The sequence below is a fragment of the Nycticebus coucang genome, chromosome 13 (genome assembly GCF_027406575.1).
Source record: "Nycticebus coucang isolate mNycCou1 chromosome 13, mNycCou1.pri, whole genome shotgun sequence".
NCBI lineage: Eukaryota > Metazoa > Chordata > Mammalia > Primates > Lorisidae > Nycticebus > Nycticebus coucang.
The window spans coordinates 52,682,344-52,697,719 of NC_069792.1; the positions used below are offsets into that span (position 1 = coordinate 52,682,344).

Below are 15,376 nucleotides of genomic sequence, written 5' to 3' on the forward strand. Positions count from 1 at the left end.
GTTTTAATGGTTGATAAACTATGGCAGTGGATGAGATTGGGAGCAATTTGTAACAGCTGTCTAAGTCTGATGCCCTTTTTGAATAAACAAAGCACTCTTCCCCTATGGCCTTGTCATTGAGAATCTCAGCCTCAATATCTATATAGTTCCAGCTTTAATTTTTGTGGTGTATATTTATTATAAAACCAATATTTTTGTTCCAGCTTTAGTTTTTGTGGTGTATATTTATTATAAAACCAATATTTTTGTTCCAGCTTTAGTTTTTGTGGTATATATTTATTATAAAACCAGTATTTTTGGCTTCGTTATCAAATTACTTTAAAAATTTAATATGATTTTTAGACTATATATGTCAAATCTCTAATGAATAGGAAGACAAGGCAGCTGAGCAGAGGAAGGCTGCAAAGAAAATAGCCATGACTGACTCACCTACTTCACAGGGTTGCTAAGAGCAGCAAATGGAATCACAGAGGTAGAGATTTTTGAGACTCCATATACAAAAGCTAAAATTTACAAGGCACTCTTGCTAAAAATTGATATTATCTATTTCTAAACATGTGGGCAATGGGAAATCTTTATTTTAGCACTTGCTTTCGGAAACTCTAGTGTGGTATATTACAAAGATTAGTAGTTCAATTTATTGCACAATTTCAACCACATGGCAGCAATGTGACTCATGGTAGATATATTTTATTACTACCATTCAAATTATTTCCCTCTCTCTTAATATTTAATAGTCTCTAATTTAAAGCCTAGCAAGTCAAAGTGGCTCAGGGACGGTGTGGGTAGTGATGTGGGTATCCTTTGTTCAGTGTGGGCAGTTTTGAGTTCACTGTCAAGACTTTGTTGAATTCCATGGACTGATTTGTTACATAGCTTATTGCTCTGTATGCTATGCTTGGTACAGTGAATTCAGGGCTCTTACTAGCACCAGTACAAGTAAAATATATTCTGCAAGCAAAAATAGCATTTTTACTTTTTTTTTATTAAATCATAGCTGTGTACATTAATGCAATCATGGGGCACCATACACTGGTTTTATAGACTGTTTGACATATTTTCATCACACTGGTTAACATAGCCTTCCTGGCACTTTCTTAGTTATTGTGTTAAGACATTTACATTCTACATTTACTAAGTTTCACATGTACCCCTGTAAGATGCACCACAGGTAACATTTTTACTTTTAAGACAATATTTTATCCTTAGGTTGTTTAGAAATATGAGATTAGGGTACTATTTAATAGCATTTTATAAACAGTACTAAAGATGTTTCTAAACAGGGCCTTAACTAATCATCTCTTTCTCTGATTCCTTTGAGAGGTATATTCTCACAAAGCAAATGATTCAAGGGAGAAAATAACCAAGCAACACCAGTAAAACACTTTATTAGTTGGGAATTTGGCTTCAAGCCACAGTACAAAGCTCTAGTAAACCTGGCAGAGTACATGAAAGGCTTCTCTTTCTTGAGCTTATTAGGCCTGAATAGCCTCAGGCTAAAGCAGGCTCTTGGGATGTTTTCTCTTCTTTTTTTTTTTTTTTTTTTTTGCTTTCCTAAGACTACAGGGGACGCTAATGGAAATGGAGAGAAAGATAAACAGGAGGACCCTGTGGTCTCCCTAAGCATTGCTGAAGTGGCCTAGGCCATGTTCCAAAAGTAGGGAGAAGGAGAAAGAAGAGAGGACGGCCCCAGCATTTCCACACTCAAACCCTGCCTGCCAGCTGGCCAGGGGGAAGCAAGAGAGAGGAGGGCCTGGTGACTTCTCCCTGGCAAACGGGAAACTCTCACTCTAGAAAAAGCATTTTAATCAACATCCTGTGTTATTGGCACAAAGAGTGTAAATGTAGACTGGAGTTCTACATCTAAGAAACAACACAAATATTGCAAGTATTTAAGGATATTTCCTGAAGAAAGCAACATATTATAGTCTTCCTGTTTTGTTAGATAGATCTCTAATTAAAAAAAAAAAAAGAGGCTTTGTTGGGCCCCCTCTAAAGCCCTGAAAATTAAACCAGCCATCTTTTGACTCCTTGGGGACCAGTGAAAAAGTCTGAGGCACACACACATTCTTTACAATAAGACTCTGGCACTAAACCAGAGCCCTAGTGAGCAAGGCTGAGTCATGGAGTTCTACAAGGATTTCTTTTGTGCAGTTGGCCTGAGGCCTAGATGAAAAGAAAGCAAAGAGGTGTCTTTGGCTCTTCTGCCCCAGGCCTGCACCTTCATCTTAGCTTTCAGAGGCTTGCCAAGTAAGTACTTCAGCAGTAAGAAGTGGAGAAAGTCAAGTTAAAGAAAAGGAGTACGTAGGGTAAGAGATCACATAGAACTGATTAAGTTCTAAGTTAATCATTCCTGGGCCATTTGGCATTGGGGTGGCTGTGTGTGTGTGTGTGTGTGTGTGTGTGTGTGTGTGTGTGTGTGTGTGTGTGTGTGTGTGTTTTGGGGGGACATTACGGAATATTTTAATGCAAAATGAATAATGAATCTCCACAGAGCCCTAAAGGTGCCAAAGTCAGAGCTGTTTACTTTTCCTTTTTTGTAGTTTTTGGCCAGGGGCTGGGTTTGAACCCACCTACCCCTTTGAACCGCAGGCGCCACCCCAGAGCTGTTTACTTTTCTGCAAATCTCTTTAAAAACCTGCAACCAACAGCTGACTGCTTACCTTTTTCATTTTATCTTCCCTTACCCTCTCTGGGCTCCGCCTCTTCCTCTTGACCTTGTCATTTATTTTATTCTTCAACAGTTATTTTCTTCCTACATTGGATGCTCCTCAAGGGCCCACACATGTCTGTCTTGTTCTCTAGTACTTACTGGGCACTCAACAGATTTTTTTCCTGTTGAATGGTATTTAACCAACACTAGCTCTAGAAATATTACTATTTAAATAACCGATAATAGGCTGAGCATGGCGGGAGGCTAAGGTGGGTGGATTGCTTGAGCTCAGGAGTTTGAAGACCAACCTGAGCTACAGCGAGACCCCACCTCTAAAAATAGCCAGGAATTGTGGTCGGCACTGTAGTCTTAGCTAGTTGGGAGGCTGAGGCAAGGGAATCACTTGAGCCCAAGAGTTTGAGGTTGCTGTGAGCTATGATGCCATGGCACTGTATTGAAGGTGACAAAGTGAGACTCTGTCTCAAAATAAATAAATAACTGATAATGTTAGATAAGTAAATCCGTGTATATATACACATTCACGCCTGTATATGAGGTCTGACAAGTTTGGGAACTCATCCTAGGAAAGGTGCTTTGGAAGGTGGACTGGGCACTGGCATTAGTGCATAGCTTCCCAAGGGGAGTACTTAGAAGGTGACCATAGTGATATTCAGCACTGAGGTATGTAGCATGTAGCAGCCTGTATAGCCTCTGGCTAGGAGGAGTGAGAGTTCTAAGAAATACCTGTATAGCTCTATAATGGAACACCTTGGTGGAAAGGGCATGGAGAGGGATTCAGCTCTCCTAACAAGCATGAGAGTTCACAAGATGAGAGCGGTGGCAAATTGGCAGTCTCCACACCTGTGGTGTTAGAGGCACGAGATCAGCCTTGTATTAGGCTGGAGCTGAAGGCAGTCAGGAGCATGCGCATTCTATCACAGACGCGCTTACTCTGACTCTGTCTCCTCTCCGCCTGCAGAACGCCAGGGTGTCTCTCTGCTGAAGATTCCCAAGCTCTTCTAAAGATTAAGATCTATCTATTCTAAGACTGCTTTAGTTTAAGACTCTGTCTCCAGCCAAAGAAGAAAGCCCTCAGGCGCCTAAGAGAAATTGTTACCTTGCTCAGTTACCTGAGCAAGATAACTTAGCGGTCTGCATCTGGAATCCAGTTAAGCTGGGCCCGAGACCTGGCCAGTCCCGGGCCCTGACAGTAGCACTTTTTCTAGGATGAATTTTCAAACTTAATTGTCTGACCTCATATGTTTCAACATACACAAACATATATATTTTAATCACTAGCCACTCAGACTAGATTTCATATCTTCATAACCTCATGGACATCCTCTTTTCATACACGCACTTGTAATTTTGTCATAAAAATCTGTATTTCAGTTAGACTATAAACTACAACAGTGCAGGAGACAGAGTCTGTTAACTGCTGGATTCCTAGGACCATGGTGGCTCATGCCTGTAATCCTAGCACTCTGGGAGTCCGAGGTGGGTGGATTACCTGAGTTTAGGAGTTGAAAACCAGCCTGAGCAAGAGCAAGACCCTGCCTCTACTAAACAGAAAAACTAGCTAGGCATTATGGCAGGTGTCTCCAGTACTAGCCACTTGGAGGCTGAAGCAAGACAATTGCTTGAGCTCAAGAGTTTGAGGTTACTGTGAGCTAGGATGCCATGGCACTCTACCCAGGGCGACAGAGTGAGACTCTGCCTCAAAAAAAAATAAAAAAAATAAAAAATATGTATATATATGTATGTCTGTATATGTAATACATCTATATAAATCTGGACAGTATAATATGATTTTTACTGCATCAAAACTTATAAATACATTTAGATATAACTGAAATTTTAAACTATAAGCCCAATTCATTTTTGCATTTACATGTGGCCACAAGTAACTCTTGCTTCCCAGTGGTATTTCTGTTGTAGATAACCCTTACAGTTCCATGAAAGTGAGATACTTCACAAAACACTCTTTTTAGTATTTAATCTAAACATAGATATCAAATGACTCTTCATTTCTTGAATTACTGAATTTCCAAAAGATTATACCTTAGGTTTGATAGTAAAAACAAAGACAAATAGGACTTGAAAATTCAATTATAAATGCCAGTTGCTTCTGGATATTCTTATTCAAATTTTTATATTTAGTTAAAGTGGAAAATGAAGAGAGCAGAAGATAATGGTAAAATCTTACCTATAATTTGTGAGCTTTTAAAAAAATTTTTTTTTCATTTTCATGTTAGGTACCTTTTAATTAACATCATCAAATTAATAAGGCCCCAGAAGTCAAAGCAATTCAGAAAGATGTTTGATCTGAGAAAAATCTGTTAATTTAAATACAGCATTAATATTTAGCCTAGCAAAACTTAATTTTGTTCAATAAATAAACATTTAAACCTAATTTATTTCCATAATTGGAATAGTGTGTATAGAAAGAATGAAAGTAGAAGAGAGAAAAAGAAAAAATATAGACAAAAAAAGTGGCAAATTTCACAAAGAAGCAGAGGAACAGAAAATGAAGGCCTGAGGTATGAGTAAAATACTCTTGTTATACCCTGTCAGCCACTGGGGTGTAAGATTCAGAATATGACACAAGTTCCCAAGCCTTTTGAAGTACTAATTACATGTTTAAGTACACTACTCTTAACCCTGACCTTGGAAGTTTCATGAGCTTTCATTCATTATTTATTCATGGAGCTCAGACTGTTCTACAGTAGAACAGTTCTACAGTAGAACAGTCTGAGCTCCAGTGGTACAGAGATGACTATTTGCCTTCTAGGGATATACTGTCAATTAGAGCAGCAGCCCCCTAGCTTTTTGGCACTAGGGAGTGGTTTTGTGAAAGACAATTTTTCTGAGGACTGGGGGGATGATTTTGATATGAGTTTGCAAGTAATTGATCTATTATGGTCTTTGTGCAGTCAAACCTTTCTGCTTATGATAAATCTGTATTTGCAGCTGCTCCCTAGTGCTAGTATCACCACCTCAGCTCCCCCTCAGATCATCAGGCATTAGATTCTCATAGGAGCAAGTAACCTAGATCTCTCACATGCACTGTTTACAGTAGGGTTCGTGCTCCTATGAGAATCTAATGCTGCTGCAGATGTGATAGGAGGCAGAGCTCAGGTGTTGATGCAAGTGATGGGGAGTGTCTGTAAATACGGATAAAGCTTCCTTCACTGGCCTGCCGCTTACCTCTGCTGTGTGGCCCAGTTCCTAACAGGCCATGGACTGGTAATACTCCATGATCTGGGGGTCGAGGACTACAGAGTTAAAGGACACAAACAAGTAATTGGGGGATGCTGATGTTAATATATATAGTAATACTTGAAATGCTATTTTTTGGTGCCAAAACATGCTAGGAAAAGGGTCTGAAAACTTCTCAGAATTTTACATGTTAGATGTTAAAATGGCTTTTCTGAGCCATTTTTTAAAAACTAGGTGTTAGTTGCACTTATAATATGCATTCTATAGCAATAATACTTAATATTATTTTTATCTTTCCTTATGTAATAAAATAAGTACAATTTAGTCATATTTTATTTCAAGTTAAGGTACAAATTCTTCCTTCTTCCAGAGTTAATGAGGGATCAGCATGTTTCATAGTTGACATCTCACAGCAAATGCAAAAGAACAGTAAATTGAATTTGACATTTAATTTTTTGAATTAGAATATACATAAGTAGTAACTTTTTGAAGTTGTAATAACTTTTTCTAGATCTGGGGTGCAGTGTACATGTAGGTATGTGTCACTTAAAATGACTGGGATGTGTTCTTTGAAGTGCATCCTTAGGCGAATGAGCGTCAAAGATAGGCTTGCCTACTACACACCTAGATTGTGGGGTGTAGCCTACTGCTCTGACCACCGTCACACATGCCATTTGTCTTTGCCCCAAATGTGGTTATGCGGTACATGACTGTATTTGGTGCTGTGGGTTATTGTTACTGAATGCAGGTTTGGCTGCCCACCACCAAACACAGAAGGTGGATGTTGGTGATATTGGTTTAGTTAAATGCCAGCCGCCTCGGGAGATGGCAGACGATTGTCTCTAAGACCATCTCATCTTTCTCTGCTTACTGAGCAACTTATAAAAGGAAAAGGGAAGGGGACAAGTAGCAGAAAGCAAGCTTTCTGCAAGTCTTCATGGTTTGTGTGATCATTCCCAGTAAACAGCTGGTCATTCTGGTGGATCTTGCTGTCAGCTGTTTGCAGTGGGGCTCTTCTAGACTCTTCTGTCTTTTCCTCAGTCATTTTCTAATCTTGTGTCCAGCAGCTGTGTAGACAAACAGTAGGTTAATTTTAAACTTTTAAGATAGAACAAGCCAAAAGCATACTGGAAGCAAAGTGATTTGCCTTTAGCACGCCTAGCAGTACAGTCTGAATGGCCCTTGGGGGCATGCTTACACGTGGAGCAGTATTGCTGGACAGAACTAACTATAGCACTACACACCATTTTAGCACCTTTGTTTTTGTGGGTGATCATGGTGGGGGGTTTTCATCTAAAAGTTCTGAATGTTTCAGAAGTACCATTCCAGTATCTAAATTTCTTTTTTTTTTGTAGAGACAGAGTCTCGTTGTATTGCTCTTGGGTAGAGTGCCGTGGCGTCACACGGCTCACAGCAACCTCTAACTCTTGGGCTTACGCAATTCTCTTGCCTCAGCCTCCCGAGCAGCTGGGACTACAGGCACCCGCCACAACCCACGGCTATTTTTTTGTTGCAGTTTGGCCGGGGCCGGGTTTGAACCCGTCACCCTCGGCATATGGGGCCGGCGCCCTACTCACTGAGCCACAGGCACCGCCCCCAGTATCTAAATTTCTATTAAGCAAGGATTCTAATGCAAAGGCTACTCTAAGTATTTTCATGTGAAAGATACAATTTAGTGGGTTACAGGTAAGCAAGAGAGACAGGAGCAAAATCATAAAGGATCTTTTATGTCATACGAAGGAACTTACACTTTATAGTGAGTATAAATTATTCTCTGTCCTAATGATATTTCACAATCTAACAGAGATTTAGACAGAGGTCCTGCTGCCTGGTGTATTTAATAAAGTATGTGTCACGATTAACTACTCTAAAACAAAAATCACAATTTGGGTAAAACATCCTCTCCTTGCTCTGAGGAAGGCCACGTCATCTCTCAATGGTGAGCTGAGAGGTGGTGAGTCTTGTGGACATTGTGGGCAAAAGATTCCCAGTGGACATTGTGGGCAAAAGGTGAGGAAGAAACAGAAAAGGATTGCTGAGCCAAGGCTATGAATTTATAAGGAAATAAATCCATATACAGTGTGATTATTTTTCTCCAGAAGTTCTCAGCAACATAGGAGCAGCGGAGGCCAGTTCTCAAAATGTTGGGGTACTAGAGACAAAGGTATTTATGATCTTTTAAATTAATATTTGGTATTTAAATTTACATTTTTTTTTTTTTTTTGTAGAGACAGAGTCTCGCTTTATGGCCCTTGGTAGAATGCCATGGCCTCACACAGCTCACAGCAACCTCCAACTCCTGGGCTTAAGCGATTCTCTTGCCTCAGCCTCCCCAGTAGCTGTGACTACAGGCGCCCGCCACAACCCATGGCTATTTTTTGGTTGCAGTTTGGCTGGGGCCGGGTCTGAACCCGTCACCCTCAGTATATGGGGCTGGCGCCTTACCGACTGAGCCACAGGCGCCGCCCTTAAATTTACATCTTAGAGTAAGTAGTATGAAAGATCCTCACTCCTGCCAGAGCAAGGGGATTAAAGGTATTATTGCTTTGGCCTCTTAACCACACATGAATACCTAACTAGAGATGGTATTTCCCAGGCCCCTTACAGCAACAGGTGACTATAGAACTTCATATCAACATGGAAAATGGTCAGAAGTGGTGAGTGGAACTTCCACTTCTCTGTTTAAAGGAAAGTACTTTCTCTCTTCCTTCTGCCTGTGGACTAAGGCCTAAGATACGGCTGCAAGCTGGTTTCACTACGCAGAAGAGGACTGAGTCCCAGGGATTGGTAGAACAGCAAATGGAGGGAATCTGAGCTACTCAATGTATTTGTAGAGTAAAATTGGCTCACCATGTAGCCTGCATGCTTACATGACAAAGAAACATTTATCTCATTTAATCCATTGCATACTGGGGGCTCTTTCTTAAAGAGCACTAACCTTTACCCTAAAAGTCAGGACTAGTTTGGTTTGACTTTAAATAATCAATATTAAAAGATGCAGAGAGGTAGAAGGAATTTGACATACTAAAGTCTTTAGATACAAACTAGTTTGAGAATAGGTACTATTACTTTTAGAGAAACAAAGGGAATAATTTCAGTACAAATAATGAGACAACCATGGGTATATTGTTAATGCCTCCCAAGAAGCTGACCCAGGAAGTTCTTTGTTTGTGGATTAAGTAAATACAGGTTTGCTGTAATTCTGTCTACTGAATCAATTAGTTTTCAGTTACATGAAGAAACTGAGAAAGTTCTTCAGAGCTTCCAGGCAGAGAGGACAGGGGGGATAAAGGTCCTAAGCCAGGGATAAACCTGACATGTTTGAGAGTCAAGAAAAGCAGCATACACAGCACACAGGGGGTACGATTGGCAGCGGTCTGATTAGACAGGTCTTTTCAAATCTGGATAAGGAATTTGGATTTTACTCTAGGCATGATAGGCAGCCATTGGGAAACTTTAAGCAGCTGACTGGCATGAATAGGTCTGCCTTTTAAAAATGCCACTCTTTAGAGAATTGGACGCATAGGCAGAAGCAGGGAAGCCCGGATAGGAGATGCTGCAGGAGTCCAGGCAAGAGACAAAAAGGACTTAGACAGAGGTTCAGATCTTTGAGACCATTTTGGTGATTTTGAACAGCAGCAAAAGAATAATTAGTTGAAAGTGAAGAATATCATAATGTATCAAAGGCTTTTTTTTTTCTCATCTGACATTCTGTAGACAGAACCTTCTTCTACTCCCAAACTCTGATAATCATGTCTTTGTTGTCAGAGGGGAACGTCTTGGCTCAGCCCTGCAACCCTGAACAGGGACCCTGAACCACAGCTGCCTGCTTGTAGGAACATGGTCTGCAAAATGGTTGTCTACTTTTCAGTTAATCAAATCAAACACCAGCTAAAGCCTGTGGTTTGGTGTTTCCAAAGCAAGTTGCTGCCAAGTTCAGTCGATGTACTAAGTGATTTTTTAAACATTTTATTTTGTTCCCAGATACATCAGACAAATGGTAAATCTTTTTATGATTTGATTGCTAAACCATGCAACCATCATATGATCTAAACCGTTTTTAAAAGAAGCTTCTGCAGCTATTGGGCCCGGACTAGGCTTCTAATGGTAAGGCAACAGAAAGTGCCCAGATGGAAGAGCTTTTGATATTAGTTGATCCAATGTACCAAAAGAAGGAAAAATAACAAAATTTGATAGTGATAGGTGTCTTTTGATTGGAAGTACCAGGAACTTGAAGTTAAAGATGATATAAAAGAGCATCCTATAATAGGCATTAGATTTTTTTCTTTTTCCTTGATAAGCTGGTCTCCTTCCTTTAATCTTTGCATGTGGTGCAAGTTGAAGCAAGTTGAACAGACTCCTTTGGACAATGGAGCCCTTTCTGCTGGAGGGTGGTGCTCCAGCAGCACCAGAGAGGGACTCAGGGACAAATTGGAGACCCCACCCCTATAATTCCAAAATAGATACTACCCACAACCAAACCTAACCAGATAACCTCAATCTAAGGAAAATTTATTTTAAAATAGACACCTTCAAATAACAAATTATGTACATCTACTGAAACTAAGAATTTCAGTTTGGTGGTTCCTGTGTATACGTGTATATGTGTGTGTGGAAGCAACATTATCTCTTGAAAATGAGAGTGGTAGAGAATTTTCAGGGACTTTGAAAAGAATAGTAGGTTGTTGAAATAGCTGTTATGAAGACTGGGAGAGAGAGCTGACCAAACATTTGAAAGGATTGCTGAGAGATTCTGAGGGCCCAACCGAGGTGAAAGGACAAAAACTATAGACTCATAATCTGCAGTATTACATTGTTTTCTCTAATAGCGCTCTGTGAGACTTGCAATTAGGAGGTTGGTGCAGTGGCTCACGCCTAGAATCCTATCACTCTGGAAGTCCGAGGCAGATGGATTGCCTGAGCTCATAGGTTCAAGACCAGCCTGAGTAAGAGCAAGACTTCATCTCTAAAAATAATGGGGTGTTGTGGCTGGCACCTGTTGTCCCAGCTACTTAGGAGGCTGAGGCAAGAGGATAGCTTGAATCCAAGAGTTTGAGGTTGCTGTGAGCTATAACGCCACCACACAATACCGAGGATGACAAAGTAAGACTCTGTCTCAAAAAAAAAAAAAAAAAAGAAAGACTTGCAACAAGGGAAGAGAAAGCAGATAGCTGTACAGAGCATGGACTGTGGTTTTCCAGGAAAGTGAGGCAGAAAGACTAGAGTTGACTGGTGACCACGTGTTTGGAGCAATGGAAAAGGTAGCTGAAGCTGTACAGAAATGGAAATGAAATCAAGGAGCTGCACCTATAATGGGATTTTTTTCATGAAGCTTATGGAATCAAAGAGCAGTTAAAGTAAGAGCAAAAAAGAAAGAGGTCTGGAAAAAACAACAGTAGCTCAAGGATGCATTTTTATTTCCAAAGTCACATTATTTAGGATCTAACCTCTACAGAGGTGCTTCATCTCCTTTTCATGAGTTGAAAAATCAGAAAATAGATAATTCCCCTCCTGCACACCAATATTTACTGACGTTTACGTACTTTGCACAGAGCCACTTATCAGCTGAGTGACGGAGTTGGGATTCATACCTCAGCAAAACACTATAGAGCCCTTCTCCCCCAGGCTTCACCATTATACAATATATCACCCTACCAGGAAAGGGAACTATTGAATATTGTTAACACAAATTGTGTGTTCGAAAATTATTATTGAACATGGAATCCTTCATAATTTGTGCCATAGGCATAACACATGAATCACAACAGTTGATTCATTTTTTTCTTAACAATCTTTTGTTAAGCACATACATATATATTGATACCCTGATACCATCTACATTTTGAATTAGTTTTATGAATTGAATTTTATGAATTGAATTTTATGAATTGAATTTATTTATTTTATGTGATACCATCATCACATAAAATAGCCTATATGCAACAATGATGGAAAAAATTATTAGAATATTGCAAGTGAATTTGTTAGAATGTTGTCTGTAATTCTGAACTTCACTGAGATGAGATACAAGAATTATTCAGGAGGAGTCAAAGAAGTAAATAACTTATTGACACAGAGATATTAAAGTAAAACTCAGAAATGATGTCCTAAGTTTGATAAGAGAAGAAGAAAATTGACGGGAAACCAATTAGTTGTCTCTGTGTGATTATTTATTCAAGACTTAATTTTTTCAGAGTGGTTTTATCTTCTCAGTAAAATGGAGAGGAAAGTACAAGCAAGGTACAGAGATCTCCCGTGTTCTCCCTCCCCCACGTGTGCATTGCCTTCCTCTGTCAACATCCCCCAGGGCAGTCGACTGTTACATTGGTTGCAATTGATGAACCTCCATTGACACGGAATAATCACCCAGAGTCCATAGTTTACATTAGGGTCTACACATGGTGTACATTCTAAGAGTTTGGACACATGTACCTATCATATAACATCTTTTCACAGTCCTAAAAATTCTGTGTTATTGCCTATTTGTTTCTCCTTAGCCCCTGGCAACCATTGATCTTGTTATTGTCCTCCAAGTTTTGCCTTTTTTCATATAGTTGGAATCATACTGCATCATTTCAGCCTTTTCACTTAGTAACATGCATTTAAGGTTCTTCCATATCTTTTCATGGCCTAATTGCTTGTTTATTTTTAGCACTGAATAATATTCCATTGTCTGAATATACCACAGTTTACTTATCGCTTCACCTACTGAAGGACATTAGGGTTGCTTCCAAGTTTGGGCAATTATTGATAAAGTTGCATCACTGTGTTGTTTTCAGGTGTTTTTTTTTTTTTTTTCTTTCTGATGGCTAGTAAGTAGCTTACTTTGTTGTAACACAACAAATCTTAAAGGAAGAAATGAGCAGTTATACATCTACTAGGGGCACATCGAGAGGGCATAATCATACAAAACAAGAAGAGAAATTTAGGACAGATGAAAAGTATTTCTTGCCTATGGAAACAACCAGAGACTGGAAGGCCAGGGAGCCCAGGAGTTCTTCTTCATGAGCAATAAAGGATGGGCAGAAGACAGGGAGTTACCTTCTGAGTTTTTTTTACTTAATTTTGGGGTCATCTATGTTATATTGATTCTAAATGTCTTTCTCACCCGTACAATTTGGGTGATGGGCCATGTTTTAGTTTATCTGAATAACCGCAATTTGACAGAAATAAGGGTTCTATTGTGGTACGATTGCCCTAGGGAGAGGAGGTAAAGTTTATTGGGAAGTAAGTCCTTTAACTTCAGGTACAAGCAAGAATGAAAAATCTCTTTGAAACTTCAAAATGGACATCCATTTTAGAGTGTATTTCAGTGTTTGTCTTTTACATAATAATATGTTAAAATAAGTTCAACATGGTGGAGAGAGTATCAATTATGATGTATTTTGGTCTGACCAGAGTTGGCTTATCTGAGCCAACGTTCCCTTATCTGAGTCTGCTGTTATTAATGCAGTTGAGTTGGGAAATTAGCACTTATTTTATTCAGAAGCTTTTCTGTTGCTTGACTCATCCTATTAACTTACTCAATTCTCTACTAGTTAAGTATCATCCAGATGGAACATGTTTATGCTAAATAATTTAAAGTGGATAATGTAGTGTGTCAGGGTGAGTTTATTAAAAGTAGACAAAATTAAAAATTGAGACTCAGCCTTTTATGAATAGAAACAATCACAATTTATTTCCTTCAGTAACTGGTTTTGTTAAAAAGGAGGTCTCAGTCAAATTAAAATCAATTTTTAAAAACTCTCAATATTTAGAGTAATCTCAACAAATCATGTTTATATTTTCAGTGGAATATCTTATTATAGGATTCCATACTTCAAATATTTAGCAAAATAGGTAAACCAGAAGTTCTTGCTTTCAAGTTTTAAGAAATGCTTCTTGGAAAGATATCTAGCCAGTGTTATTTAAGAACTCGTACATTCTTCTAGAATGTGTTCGTGGTAATTCTGGCTGCATGCCAAGCCTCCAGTCATACTCCAGGCCTTTTATTTAATGTTTCTTGATTTTTCTCCATTATTGTTTTCAGGGTTCTTTTGTTCTTCTTTATGTCATCTCTTATACTGTACTTTTAGTAAGCAAAATTCTAAAACAGCAGTTCTCAACCTGTGGGTCACGACCTCTTTGGGGGTCGAACGACCTTTTCACAGGGGTCAGCTAAGACCATTCTGCATATCAGTATTTACATTACGATTCATAACAGTTGCAAAATTACAGTTATGAAGTAGCAACGAAAATAATTTTATGATTGGGGTCACCACAACATGAGGAACTCTATTAAAGGGTCACGACATTAGGAAGGTTGAGAACCACTGTTCTAGAATCTTCTAACAACTTGGAAAAAATAGCCTTGTGGTACTGAATGTAAAACCATACAACAACCCCACCACTATCACCCCATAATTTCAAATGTTTTCTGATGATAAAATGTGAAAACTTTATGGACTATCACTTGGGCTTAAAATCTACTCTCCAGATTGACACCTTTAGTTGCATACGTATATGGCAAAAACATCTTTCTGAAAAAACAAACAAACAAAAAAAAAACTTAAGACTTGAGTACATCATAGGCCAAGTTAAAATTTGGAAAAGTTAAAATTTGCTTGCTTTCTTGGAGTATAGAATTAAAATTTTACAAATTATGTTCTAGAAAAAAATATTGCTTTGTAAAATTTTAATACAGACTGTACTATCCCTGCCAAAAAAATAAATATATATATTTATATATTTAAAATAAACATATATGTATATTTAACTTTCATCTCAGAAATTAAAAAAAGAGAACTGATTCTTGGAAGGGGATTATGAAGGTATACTGAGGGGAATTCAATCTTGAAATATTATTTAATGTAGCTTTCATTTATATCATGCCTTTACTCTGAAGCCCCTTTGCCATTAAAATTAGAGTGATAATCCACTTTATTAGATCAAAGAAAGGAGAAAAGGGGACATAAAGAAGCAAGGAACCAATTGAGTTTGTAAATGAATTTTTTTTTTTTTTTTTTTTGTGGTTTTTGGCCGGGGCTGGGTTTGAACCCGCCACCTCTGGCATATGGGACCGGTGCCCTACTCCTTGAGCCACAGGCGCCACCCTATAAATGAATTTTTAAATAACTCAGTATAAACTGGTTTTGGAAGTCTGATTTTCAACTGTCAGACTAAGTCACTTGCATTTTTGGAATTCCAAAAGATTCCTTTTAATATTCATGATTTAGAACAATCACTCTTTAATGAAGGGAGATTGATTATAAAATGTTGTTAATGAAAGTAATCCACTGTAACATTAACTATAAGTTTACAACTGTGCAGAAATAGAAGCTTTTGAATGAAATTCAATTATAGGCAAAAAAGGGAAAACATTTCTGCAAACTATGTGATTTGACCTGCACAGGTCAAAATAATAAAAGGAAGAACACCATGGAGCATCCCTCTCCTTCTGGGGCCAGCTTTAGTTTAAGGGAGGACAGTGGTCCTTACACTAAGAAACAGCAAAATAAACGTGAT

General features: G+C 38.6%; 1 non-coding gene across 1 annotated transcript; it reads right to left on the minus strand.

The window, feature by feature from the left end:
* Window positions 1-9,854: 9,854 nt before the first annotated feature.
* Window positions 9,855-9,921, minus strand: LOC128564203 (small nucleolar RNA SNORD77). The gene has a single exon (XR_008374065.1). It is a non-coding gene; the product is annotated as a small nucleolar RNA SNORD77 (small nucleolar RNA).
* Window positions 9,922-15,376: the final 5,455 nt, after the last annotated feature.